Source organism: Procambarus clarkii, unplaced genomic scaffold (assembly GCF_040958095.1).
Source record: "Procambarus clarkii isolate CNS0578487 unplaced genomic scaffold, FALCON_Pclarkii_2.0 HiC_scaffold_129, whole genome shotgun sequence".
Classification (NCBI taxonomy): Eukaryota; Metazoa; Arthropoda; class Malacostraca; order Decapoda; family Cambaridae; genus Procambarus; species Procambarus clarkii.
In genome coordinates this window covers 419,266-434,074 of record NW_027189162.1, presented here as the reverse complement: position 1 = coordinate 434,074, position 14,809 = coordinate 419,266, and the positions used below count along the sequence as shown (strand labels likewise).

At 42.2% G+C, this 14,809-nt stretch overlaps 1 pseudogene; it reads right to left on the bottom strand.

The window, feature by feature from the left end:
• Positions 1-7,714: 7,714 nt before the first annotated feature.
• Positions 7,715-14,809, bottom strand: part of LOC138360905 (EPM2A-interacting protein 1-like) — a 9,188-nt pseudogene continuing 2,093 nt past the window's right edge.

The window sequence follows — 14,809 nt, the reverse complement described above, 5'->3', positions numbered from 1 at the left end:
CTCAAGACGTGTCCTCTGAGAACGCCGAGCCTACCCTGGCCACAGGTCAGCCACAACACAGGTCCACTGGGGGCACCGTCGTGGAGGCCGTCAACCACACGTCCAGCAGGTCTGCTGGCAGGTACTGAGCCACCAAGGCTGGTACGGGCACTCCACGAACGATAAAAGGGGTACGCCCTAGACAGGAGTCTCGTGTGATATCACCAATCACCCTCCTGTCCTCAATACCCCAGTGGATTATCGTCTCCAACCGTCGGTCCCGGGTAAGTCCTTCCACTGCCACTCCACTGGCAGGCTTAACACACCACAGTGTTCTTCCGGGGGGACGACGTCACAACAGCTGCAGCAAACTTCACAGTATGGAGACTGGCTGCCTCGGGTAGACTGACTCAACCTTCAACGCAGTGGTCCCAGGTCGACTCTGTAAACAGACACGTCATCAATAACTGGGACACTAATACACCACACTCACAGGCTCAGATACTAACCCTGACTATCCAGTCCATAGATGGCGCTGTCGTCGGAGCACCACCTCACCAGAGGTCAGGAGCGGCGGTGTTGAGCGCTGAACCAGACTGGAAACTGGTCCTCGAGGCCAGTACACGCTGTCCTCACTAGGTGTCGTCGTTCGTTTGGCGGGGGTTTCGGGAGCTGACCCACAGATGGCGTGTTTGTCACTGCTCCAGGCTCGGACGCTGGATCCGGGTTCGTAACACAGTGGCCAACACGAAAAAACGGCGACAAGGCGTGTGAAAAGGCACATGCACGGTTTGTTTACAATCTGGTGCGACGGCAGCGCTCCTAGCGGCAGTGGCACGAAGCTCGGGAGACCCTACACTAGGAATTGATGTTGGGAGCGCGAAGATAAACTCTGAGACCATGATATTGCGTCGATGGCGGTGGAGGAAGCACGATTTGCTAGGCAGGAGTTCACAGCAAAATGATGTAGCAGGGGGCTGACACGGTGGTGAGAGGAGGCAATGTGGCGCTGCGGCGTCTTGACTGGGAGCTGGCGACGCTAGACAGATGGTTGTAGTCCTTTTTTCGGCAATTGTTTCTCAATAAATTGCACAACACAGCTGCAGAGCAGTTGAAGCTGTAGAAGATAATTGCAATAGCTGGAACGGTACAGGCAACACACAAGGCTTGTTGATGTGGGCTTGGGTGGCGGTGGTGGGTGCAGGTTCCCACGTGGCGCGAGATTCAAAAATGGCTGGTGCGGGAATCTTCCTTTCTCCTCACTGATGAATTAGCGTTCTCACAAGAAAATGTTGACCCTTACTTCTGAGACGTTGACCTGGAGTAGTGGTTGATGGCAGGACCCCGATCTGGCACAATATTTGATGCGTGGGTGGCAGGATGGCGTTGGTGGCGACTGGAACATGTGGCGATGTGGGTACTTGAATTTTCGTTTCCAGAAAAAATAATTCTAGATCCCACTGCTGCTACCAGTATTCGTTGTCTTGTTTGGTTGAATGTTATACACAGTTGGCACTTCTGTAGTTTTATTGATTAAGACAGCAAGGTGTATAACTGGCCAGCCGAGGTCCTAACCTACTCTGGGTCTGTGAGAGAACTGAGCCTGCTGCAAGCACGGCTGGTGCTCCTCTGTCTGGCGTGACGTCAGAGGCCTACTCGCCTGTGATTGGTTATGTCTCAACCGCCATATAAATTTGAGTATAACATACCACCTGCTAGGTATACAACCTGCTGTGTATACCACCTGCTGGGTATACCACCTGCTAGGTATACCATCTGCTAGGTATACCAACTGCTGGGTATACCACCTGCTAGGAATAACACCTGCTGGGTATACCACCGGCAAGGTATAACACCTGCTGGGTATACCACCTGCTAGGTATACCACATGCTAGGTATACCAGCTGCTGGGTATACCAGCTGCTGGGCATACCACCTGCTGGGTATACCGCCTGCTGGTTATACAACCTGCTGGGTATACAACCTGCTGTGTATACAACCTGCTGCGTATTCAACCTGCTGGGTATACCACCTGCTGGGTATACCAGTTGCTGGGTATACTACCTGATTGGTATACCACCTGCTGGGTATACTACTTGCTGGGTATACCACCTGCTGGGTATACTACCTGCTGGGTATAATACCTGCTGGATATACCACATGCTGGATACACCACCTGCTGGGTATACTACCTGCTGGGTATACAACCTGCTGGATATACCACCTGCTGGGTATACGACCTGCTGGATATACAACCTGCAGAGTATACCACCTGCTGGGTATACTACCTGCTGAGTATTGTATCTGCTGGATATACCACCTGCTGGATATACCACCTGCTGGGTATACAACCTGCTGGATATACCACCTGCTGGCTATACCACCTTCTGGATATGCCACCTGCAGGGTATACCATTGGCTGAGTATACCAGCTGCTGGGTATACCACCTGATGAGTATACCACCTGATGAGTATACCACCTGATGAGTATACTACCTGCAGGGTATACCACCTGCTTGGTATACTACCTGCTGGATATACCACCTGCTGGGTATACTACCTGCTGGGTATACAACCTGCTGGATATACCACCTGCTGGGTATACTACCTGCTGTGTATACAACCTGTTGGGTATTCAACCTGCTGAGTATACTGTCTGCAGGGTATACCACCTTCTGGGTACACTACCAGCTGTATATAATACCTGCTAGGTATACCATCGGCTGCGTATACTACCTGATGGGTATGCCATCTGCTTTGTATACTATCTGCTAGGTATACTACCTGATGGTATACTACCTGCTGGGTATACTACCTGCTAGGTATACTACCTGCTGGGTATACTATCTGCAGGGTATACTACCTGCTGGGTATAGCAGGGTATACTACCTGCTGGGTATATTTCACGATGGGTATACCATCTGCTGGGTATAATACCTGCTTTGTATACTATGTGCTGGGTATACCATATAATAGTTGCAAGTTATCATGGTGAGCAAAAATAGTTGCAAGTTATCCTAGTGAGCAAGATGAACTCTAAATATCGCAGTGAGTAATAGGGGTTCAGATTATCACGGTGAGCAATAAGGGCTCAGATTATCACGGCGAGCAATAAGGGCTCGAATTATTCCGGTGAGTAATAATATGCTCGTATGATGGTGAGCAACAAGGAGCTCATATGATGAGCATCAAGGGGCTCGTATGATGATGGAGAGCAACAAGGGGCTCATATGATGAGCAACAAGGGGCTCGATGATAATGGTTAGTGACAATGTGCTCGAATTAGCGTGGGAGCAATAAGGCGTTCAATTATCGTGGTGAGCATTAGACATTTGATTTATCATGGGGGAGCAATAATGGGCTCGAATTATCACGACGAACAATAATGCGCTTGAATTTCCCTAGGGAACAATAATACGCTCACATGATGATGGCGAGCAATAATATGCTCGAGTGATCATCATGAGCAATAGGCTCAAATGATCATGTTGAGCAACAATGTGCTCGAATTAGCGTGGGGAGCAATAAGGCGTTCATATATCATGGTGAGCATTAGGCGTTTGAATTATTGTGGGGAGTAATAATAGGCTCAAATTATCACGGCAAACAATAATGTGCTCAAATTATCATGTTAATTCACAGGTGAGCAGTTGATTCTACTCGTTTGTTTAGGTTAAATAATTGCAGGATCTTTCTTGAGGGATAACTAAGCACAGAATCAATTGAAGATTTATGGGTGAGCAGTAAGCCTACTCGTATTAAGCATGTTAAGTCACAATTCTTAAAGTTTAATATTAATTCATTAAATGATGGGAAACCTAAGGTTGCTGGAAAAAATTAATGTTGTTACTACAACCAATCTTGCTTGGAAGATAATTTGTAATGGATTATCCCAACTTATACGTTTCACGGTTTAATAGTTCTGTTATATGTTCACTTACAAATTTGCAAGTTTGCAATCTTGCTCGTGCTGCGCTTCTACAAAAACGTTCCTAAGTTTGCCGAAAAGAAAACAGCTCAGTCAAAACTAATGCAGGTAAATCACTAGAATCCTAGTGCAGAAAACTTTGATTAAATATAGTTGTCTGGTTAAGACTGATATAAGGTTTTCTTGGGAGACCTTAAGTGCTAGATTATTTTGGGCCTTGGACTGGACTTTGGTCCTGGTGAATTTGCAGGTATAGAAGTTTCTTGATGACTTCATGGGACTGCTAGATTCATTGGGTGCTAGAATCTCTAGTTTAATTTTATTAATTTACATGGGGAGACTGAGTGTGGTCAATTATTATTGTCGAAAATAATTCTGGGTCTACAGTGGAGTCAGAGACTTGGTCGCTGTGACATGCACCTGTTAAGGCTGCAGACCACTGATTTTCCACTGAGATTCATAGAAACATCTCGGCGAATATTAATTGTACCAGACTCAATCTGGGTTTATTACTCAGCTGGATTTCTCCTTTAGGCTTGTTGCTGGAGAATTAATTTACTGCTGATTATTTTTTATTAATATTGTTGTTATCAGGCATAGGCTTGTTCGGGTTTAAAAGTTTACCTGTAAGTAGGTAGCCACCTTCAGATTTGAGCAGATTCATGCTCTGTTTTTTAACATGACCATTAATAAACTGGTAGTAGTAGTCTGCTCCTACTAGTAGATTTACATTGTTAAGGCGGTCAGACATTAGCTGGTTGTCAGCCAATTTAATTTCATTTTCCTGTTGGAATTTGGCTGTGTACCCTAGACCCTAAATATTTAGGTCAAATGGGATTTGATCTACAACTATGGCCTGAATAGACCTGACATAACCACCTAGGCGTACGAGCGGTTGTACTAATGAGTATTCTTGGGGTTCTCTATTTATCATGAACCCTGACAGGTTTAATTTTACCTGTATGATTGTTTTTATTTAAATGCCTCTGCCGCTTTCTGGGTAATGAAGACTTTCTGGGACCTTTGATCGAATAGGCCTCGAATGAAAATCTTGGCCTCTTTATTCTTTACTTGAAGTTGGGCAGTGGACACTATTGCATCAGCTTTAGATGCTGGTGATATTACGCTGTAAATTTCTCGTACCTTACAGCACTGTACTGTGTAGATTCTCTACCTCCTACCCAAGAGTTGGAATAATTTGATTTGACAAATTTGCACAATGCAGCATGATGTTTGCCCCTTCTACATCTATTGCAGGTGTTCAGTGGGGTTTCACAGCTGTTAGTATTATGTGGTTTGAGACACCTTGTACATTTGTGTAACTGTTGGAGTCGTCTGACTCTGGTATCTTTATTAGGATAATTTGTACAGAGAATCTTTTTGATGACAAAACAAACATAACCCCCCAGCCTGCAGCATGTTTAATATTCACTGGTTTAGGTGAAACATTGTCTACAGGTTTTGAAGGCTTTGTTGCTTGCATGTGTTTATTAGTTTGTCTCTTGTGAGTACTTGTTGTATTTTTGGGAGTAATTATTGGGTTCTTGGGAGCACTTATTAGACTCTTAGGTCTCACTGATAAATCAGTATTTGACCTGTTGGTTTTACATTGATTATTAGTACCCTTGTTTCCTAATGACTGCGTCACTTTAGAAGTTTCAATTAAGGAACTTGATGTGGGTACAGTGTCTGTGGATTCAGAATAAGCATTGAGTGCCTGTTTTGCTTGTTTATTATTTACTATATGAAACAAACTTGTTAATATATCCTGCATTGACAGGACATGTCCATTCTGGTATGAATGTAATTCATTTAGCACCTAGCTAGACAGTTTTCTCTGGATTATAATTTCAGTCATTCAATCAGCAGTAGGTTGATCCACTTCACTGCTGAAGGATCATAACAGTGACTCGAGCTGTAAACTAAAGTCTTGTAAGGAGTCAACTGATTGATCTGGTTGAGATCAGTCCAGTTGCTGGTGCACGAGATTTATGATAATCTTCTCATTGTCAGCACTTGTTGGAACTGGATGGCTTGATTAATGCTAATAGGTTCAGCATCACCTCTATGAGGCTAGTTTAAGTGATTAAGACCATCAATAATTTTGCTTAGCCTCAGCTTTAATTTCAGCTTCAGCTTTTACTTCAGGTTCAGCTTTTAATCCAACGTCAACTGCTGTTGCAGCTACAGCTGCATCTTCATCTTCTGTTTTAGCTTCACTGTCTGTTGCAGGTTCATCTTCAATTGCAGCTTCACTTGTTTCTCTGGGGTTCATTTGGGAGGCTTATTAATTTAGTAGCATCATGTATTGAATTTACAGAATCCATAGAGTATATGGATGAGTTTTCTGAAAATGGTTCTGATTCTGTTAATGTACTATTACGTGAAGTTGTATTATATGAGACTGTAGAAACTGAAGGTTTAACTACAATTATGGATCCAGTGTAAAGATCTAATTTTATTAGAGGAATATCCTCATCTTGAGGTAGCTCATTTATTTTATCTGAAGAGCTGGGTGCTTGCTTTGGTATAGGTAAACTTTGAAGGTGTTCCAACCCAGTAGAAACATTTTGTGTTGCAAGCACTTTGTAATAATGATCTAACTTGGGCTGAATTTTGTCTTCATATTTGGCAAGGTCAGATTCAATCAAATCTATTTGATCTAGGTCAGTATTACCGGCAAGAAGTATATGTCTATAAGACTCAATTATTCCCTTTACTAGGTCAAATTTTTGGCAAGCCACCTTTGTGGATATTCCTAGCCAGATGATGTGAACTGGATCTGTTTCTAACCAGTTGTCACATTTGTTGAGCAGCCTTGTCAAGTGAGCTTGAAGGTCTTTCAAGATTCTTCCAGTTTTTTCTGGTGTAGCCATGTTGGCTGAGGGTGTGAGATTTTTTTCTACGCCTACCTCCCTTAAGAGGTGGACTACAAGTTTAAAGGCTGCTCACGGCAGTTAAGCATGAGTCCAATAGAAAAAGGAAAAGCGGGAGCAAACCGCCAGGTTTCCACCACTAGGGTGAAAACCTGTCCACATAGGCCGCTGGTTCCTCCTAGTTAAACAGGACGTTAAAACTAATAAAGGGTAACCGACGGGTTTTCACAATCAAATATTTATATTTGATGTGGCGCTATGAATTGGAATTCGAATTCCCAAGAACAGCCGTCATATCAAAAGATCACATCAACATTCAATCGTATAAAGCAGAGCATGGGTGGAAAAGAATGGTTGAAGGGTTGACATCAAAGACCGTTTTCTATAAAATAAACAATTTATTAATAACAAGAGACTAAACTACTACATTATCGAGCTTACATTACGTTAATGTCCATCCAGTGGCACGATAACAAACAGCTAAATAGCAACCCTTGCTGTGCGGCTGCATACTGAACTAACCTGAACACAAGTGTGCCCACTGACGATGCAATATTGCAAATCAAAAAAATATCACAGACTAAGTTACACTTCAGAGTGACTCGTTACGTTAATGTCCATCCAGTGGCAATTGCAACACAGCTATTCAACAGCCCCTCGAGAAATGACAGCAGTCTCCATCTTGCTGACACTTCGGGCTGACCAGTGAACTAACTGAACAATGATGGATGCCCACTGATGACAAGCTTGCAATCAATATTGTCACGGCTTCACGGTAACAGATACTATAATCACAATCTTCAGGGTCCTCCAACCATAACAGGAATGACCCCCGTAACTTGGCGGGTAGTCCAACAGTGACTGCCCCTATCACAACCTAATGTGAACACTCTTTGCAACCCCTGCAAGGAGTTGCATTGTAAACAGTAAACAAAGCCAGGCAAGGTGAGATTCTGAGACACAGCTCTAGCAATCCCTAAGTTACTTTACTCTCGTCACCAGACGATAAACAAAAGAAATTGCCTTAATCAATTACAAAATTGATTATGTGATTAATTACGTTAATTGACTGATCACAGCAGTCAGCAACAAAGTACTACGTTAATCACAAACAATTGTCTCTCTTAGACAACAACATGATGGTACTCTACGTTAATCATTAACACTTGTTTCCTTTATCAGAAGTCATCTTGTTAACAATAACTCAAAGTCTCTCTTGTATTACATCACACTTGACTCCTTGCAAGTATTCAGTGAGTAATTCTTAATTAAAGTCGAACGGACCACTAATTACATCCCAATTGAGTTATGTTAACTAAGCCTACCCTAACTTGGTAGCTTCTCAACAGTCTATGTCAAAATTTACTTTAATGAGTGTTAATTACCCTAATTAACCCCGAGCAATTAATTAACTGTCACCAGGACCGATAATTAATCATACATAAATACGTCTCACTCCGCACTGCCTAAGCAGGTCTCATCAAACACTGTGAATTCACGGCAGAGGAGTTAATTACTCCCCTAATTAACATGAGTGCATCTTAATCCACTGTCATCAGACACGATATGATCAATATAACTATTTATGCTAGCTCCATGATCTCGCTTTACCGAGTCATCTGAGTCCTCAAGACTCCAGACGTTAATTACTCCACTAATTATCATGAGCCACTAATTGCTCTACCCCAGAAAGGTAATTAGTCTCGAGCAAATTACGTTAACACAAATACTGACAGACTCTGACAGATCCTCTCCCACTACGTGAATTCATGATGAGAATGCTAATTACATAATTAGCTAGAGTGGTCAATTAGTTGTCACACAAACAATTAATTGCACTGGAAACGTATCTCAATAAGCTCAACACTGCTCTCCTTAACAGCTCTCACTCACTCAACAATAAGTGTGCACCCCTTATCCAGTTAATTACCCTATAATTAACTTGCTGAATCCTTAAGTCCTCAACACAACTTAAAAAAACAAAGTAACCCCAGTGTTACATAGGTCACACTTACAATGGCATGCATAACAACATAAATGCACAGCCCACATACGGTTGCGGCTACTGCAACTCGTTAATTGCTCTACCCATACAGTAATGATAGACAGTTAGGCACAACAAGAGTATACTAATATTACTGCCCCCCTTATCTTGCAACCGTTGCAAGGGACTACTGTGAGCAATCACAACTACTTTAGCAAGGCAATTTACGTTAATATAAAACAACGTCGCTACGCGGACAGCTGGCGTTAATTCTCTTAATTTGGCAATTAACAAATAAATTGCCTGCTCTCATTAAGTACTGTGAATTCCCCTGAATACTCAAAGGGGTCCCTTAAAGCCTCAACACAGTTCCTAGGGCAGTAATATTGTATACCTGATAACAACATTGCACAAACCTACAGCATAATGATGCCGTCAGCATACCCCACATGCTAATGACATCATTAGGCAATCAGACAGCAATCTCATCTACTGACTCACCACACAACACAGTACATAACATGCAAATGAACACATGGAAATGGCATTCACATAATCAATGAAAATTATATCACCAGATAAATGTATCCATAACTACACAGACCTCAGGGTATCCACTGACATCCCTGCAACACTGGCCTGCCTACCTCTGCAATGATATAATTAATATGTGGCACTATGGCATTAATCGAGTCTGAACGATTATATAGAATCGACAGACTGGATCACTTATATGATAAATCTCTACACTGACTGGTTACATACTCGAGTCAGTCTACACCAGGGGTGGGCAACCTTTTTGAGAGTGCGTGCCAAAATCAGCCAAGACTCTGACACAAACTTTTTCCACGTGCCAACCATTTTTTTTAGAACATATTTGGTATCTCTTAAGAACTTTTTAAACAAAAAAAATAATAAATTACCTCAGTGCAGTAAAACATAGTATAAAAAAAAACAGATTTTTTTTTTATTTAACCTTCAGAAGTACATTTCAACAGCCTTTAAGCTTTTGTGACTTTAATAGAATACAACAGATAAAAAACTTGTTGACTCCTTTTATATACTGTCAGTGAGACTTCTGCTGCTGCATAACTGATGACAGAGATTTTACATCGGGTTTATATTTAGTAACATTGAGAGATATGCATGCAGCGCTAGTTTCATCTGTCATGCTACTCCTGTTACGAGACTTAGCAAAGTTCATAATTGAGAACAAAGATTCGCAAGCATATGTAGACGAAAACATGGTTAGCAATGCTGTTGCAAGGTTTTTTAAACAGACATAATTTTCTGGAATAGTATTCCAAGTCCTTAATACTTCGTTTTCCGCATTTCTCTTTGTTACTTTCATCTCTAATCTCTCTCTTTCAATATTTTCCAAGTCAACTCTAAGGTCAACAAATTTCTGCTTCCAAATTGAGCTACTCTGAAATTCAATCAACTGCATCTCAAAATCATCCATGTCTATCCATAAAAACATTTGCAAGTTTAGTTCATCCATTTTGATGCTGTCTGGAAACTTGATGAACTTTACTGTGTCTTCCAGTTCTCTGAATTTGGCAAATCTTGTAGAGAACTGCCAAACTGTTGACTCGATAATGTTTACAAACAGCTTTTGAAGACATTTGTGGTCTGTTCTGTCATCTTTTAGATCACTGATGTACCTCTTTAGGTTTGGAAAGTATCTAAATCTCTCATTATCTACATCCTTCTTAAAAACTTTAAGCTTCATTTCAAAAGCTTTTATGTAACAAAACATAACATCAAGTGTCTTACCAGAGCCCTGTAACTTAATATTCAATTCATTTAAATGTTCACAAAAATTTGCAAAAAACATCAGTTTACAAACCCACACGATGTCAGAAAATTCATGGTATGACACTTGTTGGTCGTTCAAATAGAGCTAAATTTCATCTAAGCATTCATTAAATCGTTTCAGAACCAAGCCTCTGCTAAGCCAACGAACACAAATTCATCAACACAAATAGAAAAAAACTTGCATGAAGACAAATCTTTTGTCAATTGTTCAGCTGTATTTCTTTCCAACTTAAGTATCCTATTTTTAACTGTTTTCCTACTCACAGGCAAATCTTTAATGCGCTGAATAATCTTTTTCTTTTCTGAAAAGTTGTCAAAAAGAAAAGGTGCACATTTTAGCCAAGCTTCTTTAATATACTCCCCATCACAGAGAGGCTTTCCGTGTTGGGCAATAACTTTTGAAACTTCAAAACTAGCAGCAACTAAGTTGGAACTGGGCCTACCTGAAATATAATTCATAAAAGTTTCAACTTGTGTTTTTGTCTTGCTCAGTTCACGAGAAATAATTAATTCTCTTTGTTCCTCCTCAGTTTTATTGCTTAAGTTCTTATGAACATTTTCAAAATGTCTCTTTACAGAAGAAGTTCTACAAACAACTGTGTCAGAACAGAAAATGCATAAAGCTATATCATCCTTCTTAATCATGCCAAACTTTTCAGTCAGTATTCCTTAAATTCTCTAATATCCTCTTCATTTGACTGACATCGTTTCTTAGCTGGTGGTGGTGACATTCTGTACAATCTGTAAAGGGCATGAAATTAAAATAAGTAATATATTGATATGCATGGAAGAGAAGGAAGATCAAAAGTAAGTCAAAATAGTATATAATGAGTAACTCCAATGAATAGCAATGATAACGGATTGTGTTGTCGTTGTGAAGTGCAATGACGAGAAATGAATTAGCCTACTTCTACTGAAATGCGAGTATTTAAAGAATTATTTATTTCCTGTTAATATTATAGCACACAAACTTTGTAGTAAAGTATATGTACGTTTATTCTAATACCAATCAATAAGTTTAATAAGCCAATGTTTGAGGTAAGCGTGACGAGACAATGAACATAATAAAAATCTTCAGAGGATTTTTTTTTCTTTTATGAAAATTCGAGGGTTTTCTTTATTTTACATAATTCCAGAAACAACACCAGCAGCCGCTTATCACAAAGACACTACTTCCTAGGCATTGAGTACTTATGCCAAGAGTTTATAAGACTTCACTTGGTTCGATAGACAAAACCCGTTTTTGTGTGTTTGTGTGGTGTGTTGTGGCGAAACATCGTTGAGTCGGTGACATCTTGCTTATGTCAGCTCTGTTCTTAGGGAGCAGGCGAGCGAGTACGTGTGAATTTAAGGATTAAGACTATTCTTACAATGACATTGAGTTTCACAAAGTTATTGATTTATAAGGGGAATAATTTTCACCTGGAGATGAAGTACTGACCTTCTTCTCGGGGAGGAGGCAAGTGAGCAACTTTGAGAAACACTACGAAGCAAGACTGCGAGAGAGAGTTACGAGTCTGAGATCGTCTGAACATGTGTTCATTACGGGGACTTCATGGGGGTGGGGGACTGTAGATTTCACTGGTTATATTACGGCCGTCAATGGAGAGAAGGGGAGAGGATAAGAATTATTATCTTTAGCTTTCGAAGGTGAAGATGCTTTAGATTTAGATAGTAAAGTGAGTTTAATTAATATGCGTCAAACTGAAGTCGGGCGGCATTCAAAAACATGAGGTTTAGGGGGGGGGAGATGTTGTGGGGGTTTAAATTCAAAGTTTACGAAATTAATTTTTAAAGGTGGGCAGGCATGGCGTATTTTGCCTTCGCAGATATGATTGTCAGTGTACACTATGGTTATGGGTGCAGCCTTTAGGTTAGAAAGGCTTATTACATAAAATATGAGCCAAAGTAAATAGAGGGGAATCATCATACATCGGCATGATCGATGACGTAAAAAAGGAAAGTAACTATGGCAACAAGATCAACTTCTTTTTCTTGAGACCTCTTTAGCTTCGTAGAGCTTAAACCTCTTCACCACCAGGACGTACATATACTGTCATGGCATGTAGCTTATACCCCAAGGAAAGTAGTTTTTTTTGTCTGTGCTTAGGGTAACATGTGCTTGCATCTGTGCTTAGGGTAACCTATGCTCTTGCTGCCAGAGACAAGTCATCGGCGTGCCAAGTTTGGCACGCGTGCCAGAGGTTGCCCACCCCTGGTCTACACACATTATATATAACTATATATATAACTACTTGTATGGTACCGTGTACAACATCCATCTCCAGGTACATCCCAACCAGTCACCTGGACGTCAGTACAGACAACTGTCTCTCAGCTGCTTCCCTAGCCTGGCAGGGCTATGGGACAACACAGCTTTTACCAGAATTTCCACTAGTCCTGAGACACTGTTACACTATGATTATTGTACTCACATTTACTCATATCCTCAACAATCATTTCATTTTCCCGGTCACTACCTCACTGGCTGTAGAACGCCTAGCTCGCTCCTCGTGCGTCGACTAGGTGTGGCCCTAGGATGTCCAGAGAAAGTGGCCAAAGCATGTGGCCACCGCGTGGCCCTAAGGGGGGTGGGGGTGGCCACGAGTAGTGCGGGACGTCACAGCGCCCCACCCGGGCTGAGCTGGCACGCGGGGGTGGCACTGAGGTGGCGCGGGGGGGGTGGCCGCGCGGGTGGCCTGGGGTGGCCGGCACGCGGGTGGCCTAGGGGTTGGCCGGCGCATGGGTGGTGCGCACATGAGACTTGCCTCGGCTGGCTGGCTGCCGCCTACAGTCATACACACGTGGATGGGGGATCACCTACAACCCCACCATACCAGAGCATGCCTCACTCGTACACTGGGGTGACAATGGCCCGTGGCATCACCACATGGCAGACCAAACAAGGTGGAATTTAAAGTCCAACAGGGGCCTGTAATATCACCAAAATTACACTGCCCATATTCCACCAATTGTCCATTAACACTCGACAGGATACTCGGACCCGATGTGATCAATCTCTACACCATGAGGCCTGCCAGCTGCCTCATGGTGAACACTGTAAACTGTCTCTTAGCTTGTTACTGTTCCTTCCGTACTCATTGGCCCCAATTTCACGCAAATTTGGCCTTGACACAACCCAGGATGGCAGGAGTGCCCTGCACAACGAGTAATCAGGATGACACAGCGATTAATGGGGTGGAGGTGGCAGCCTGCCACCTCCACCCAAAGTCACCTTCTCAGCTTGCCGCCCAGCTGAAACTGACGATTTGGCGGGCTAGGAAAACTCAAATGCCCATCTCTCCCCCCCCCCTACCTTGTCTTGACCAATCAGCACAAAGCCGGCACAACTCAAGGTGCCTCTACCAAAAACAGCTGTTCACACCAAAACTCAGCTAGGGCCGAGGATGCCGCCACCAATCACATGCGCCCCTCACCCAGTGGCGTCCTGTGACGTCACAAGAAGGGGGAGGCCTAAAGACAGTGGCGCAATGTCTCACATAGTGGGGGGGGGGGGCGACGTTCACCCCACTGTCCCCCTACCTCTAAAAATCCGTTGAGACAAATATCCTCTCATACCACTTCACTCTCAACTCTCATCCCATTTCACAGAAACAGGAAAAACTCTGTAACTCTCTACAGTGCAATCACAGACTTCTAATTAGTCTTAAATGATAGTCCATAACACGAGCTTTCATCCAACACCCCATAAGTGTATGTTAGTTTGAAAACTTCTTGTCTAGAGTCCCTAGAGCGATTAGCCTAATCTAGAAAAACTAGGAAAACTAGCTGAGGGATCTTCATTCCCTCACAATGCGTTTGCAGCCATATAGGTCTTATAGTAGCTATTTATTGACAGCTATGGTACGTTCTCAGCATATGTAGAGCAGGTATGGTTATTATTAGCCTAATATTAATTTCTTGGTTAGCTGTTTTTAATTATACCTCGTTAGACATTAGCTAACCTACCTTAACAGGATTAGCTAAGATCTGAGTGGTACTTGAGTGCCACTATGGTAGTATGTCCAGTTAGCTCTTAAATTATCACCATTAGTTGGTATAGTGACACTTTAGTAGCAATCAAAAGGTACACGAAATAATGGGAAATTACACAATTAATACGAATAGGTCCCACCCTGCTCGGATCAGCACAATGTAAATAATATATATACACCAGTACTGTCTAGCACAGGTCTAGTTAAATTTTATCCTACCTAGGAAAAT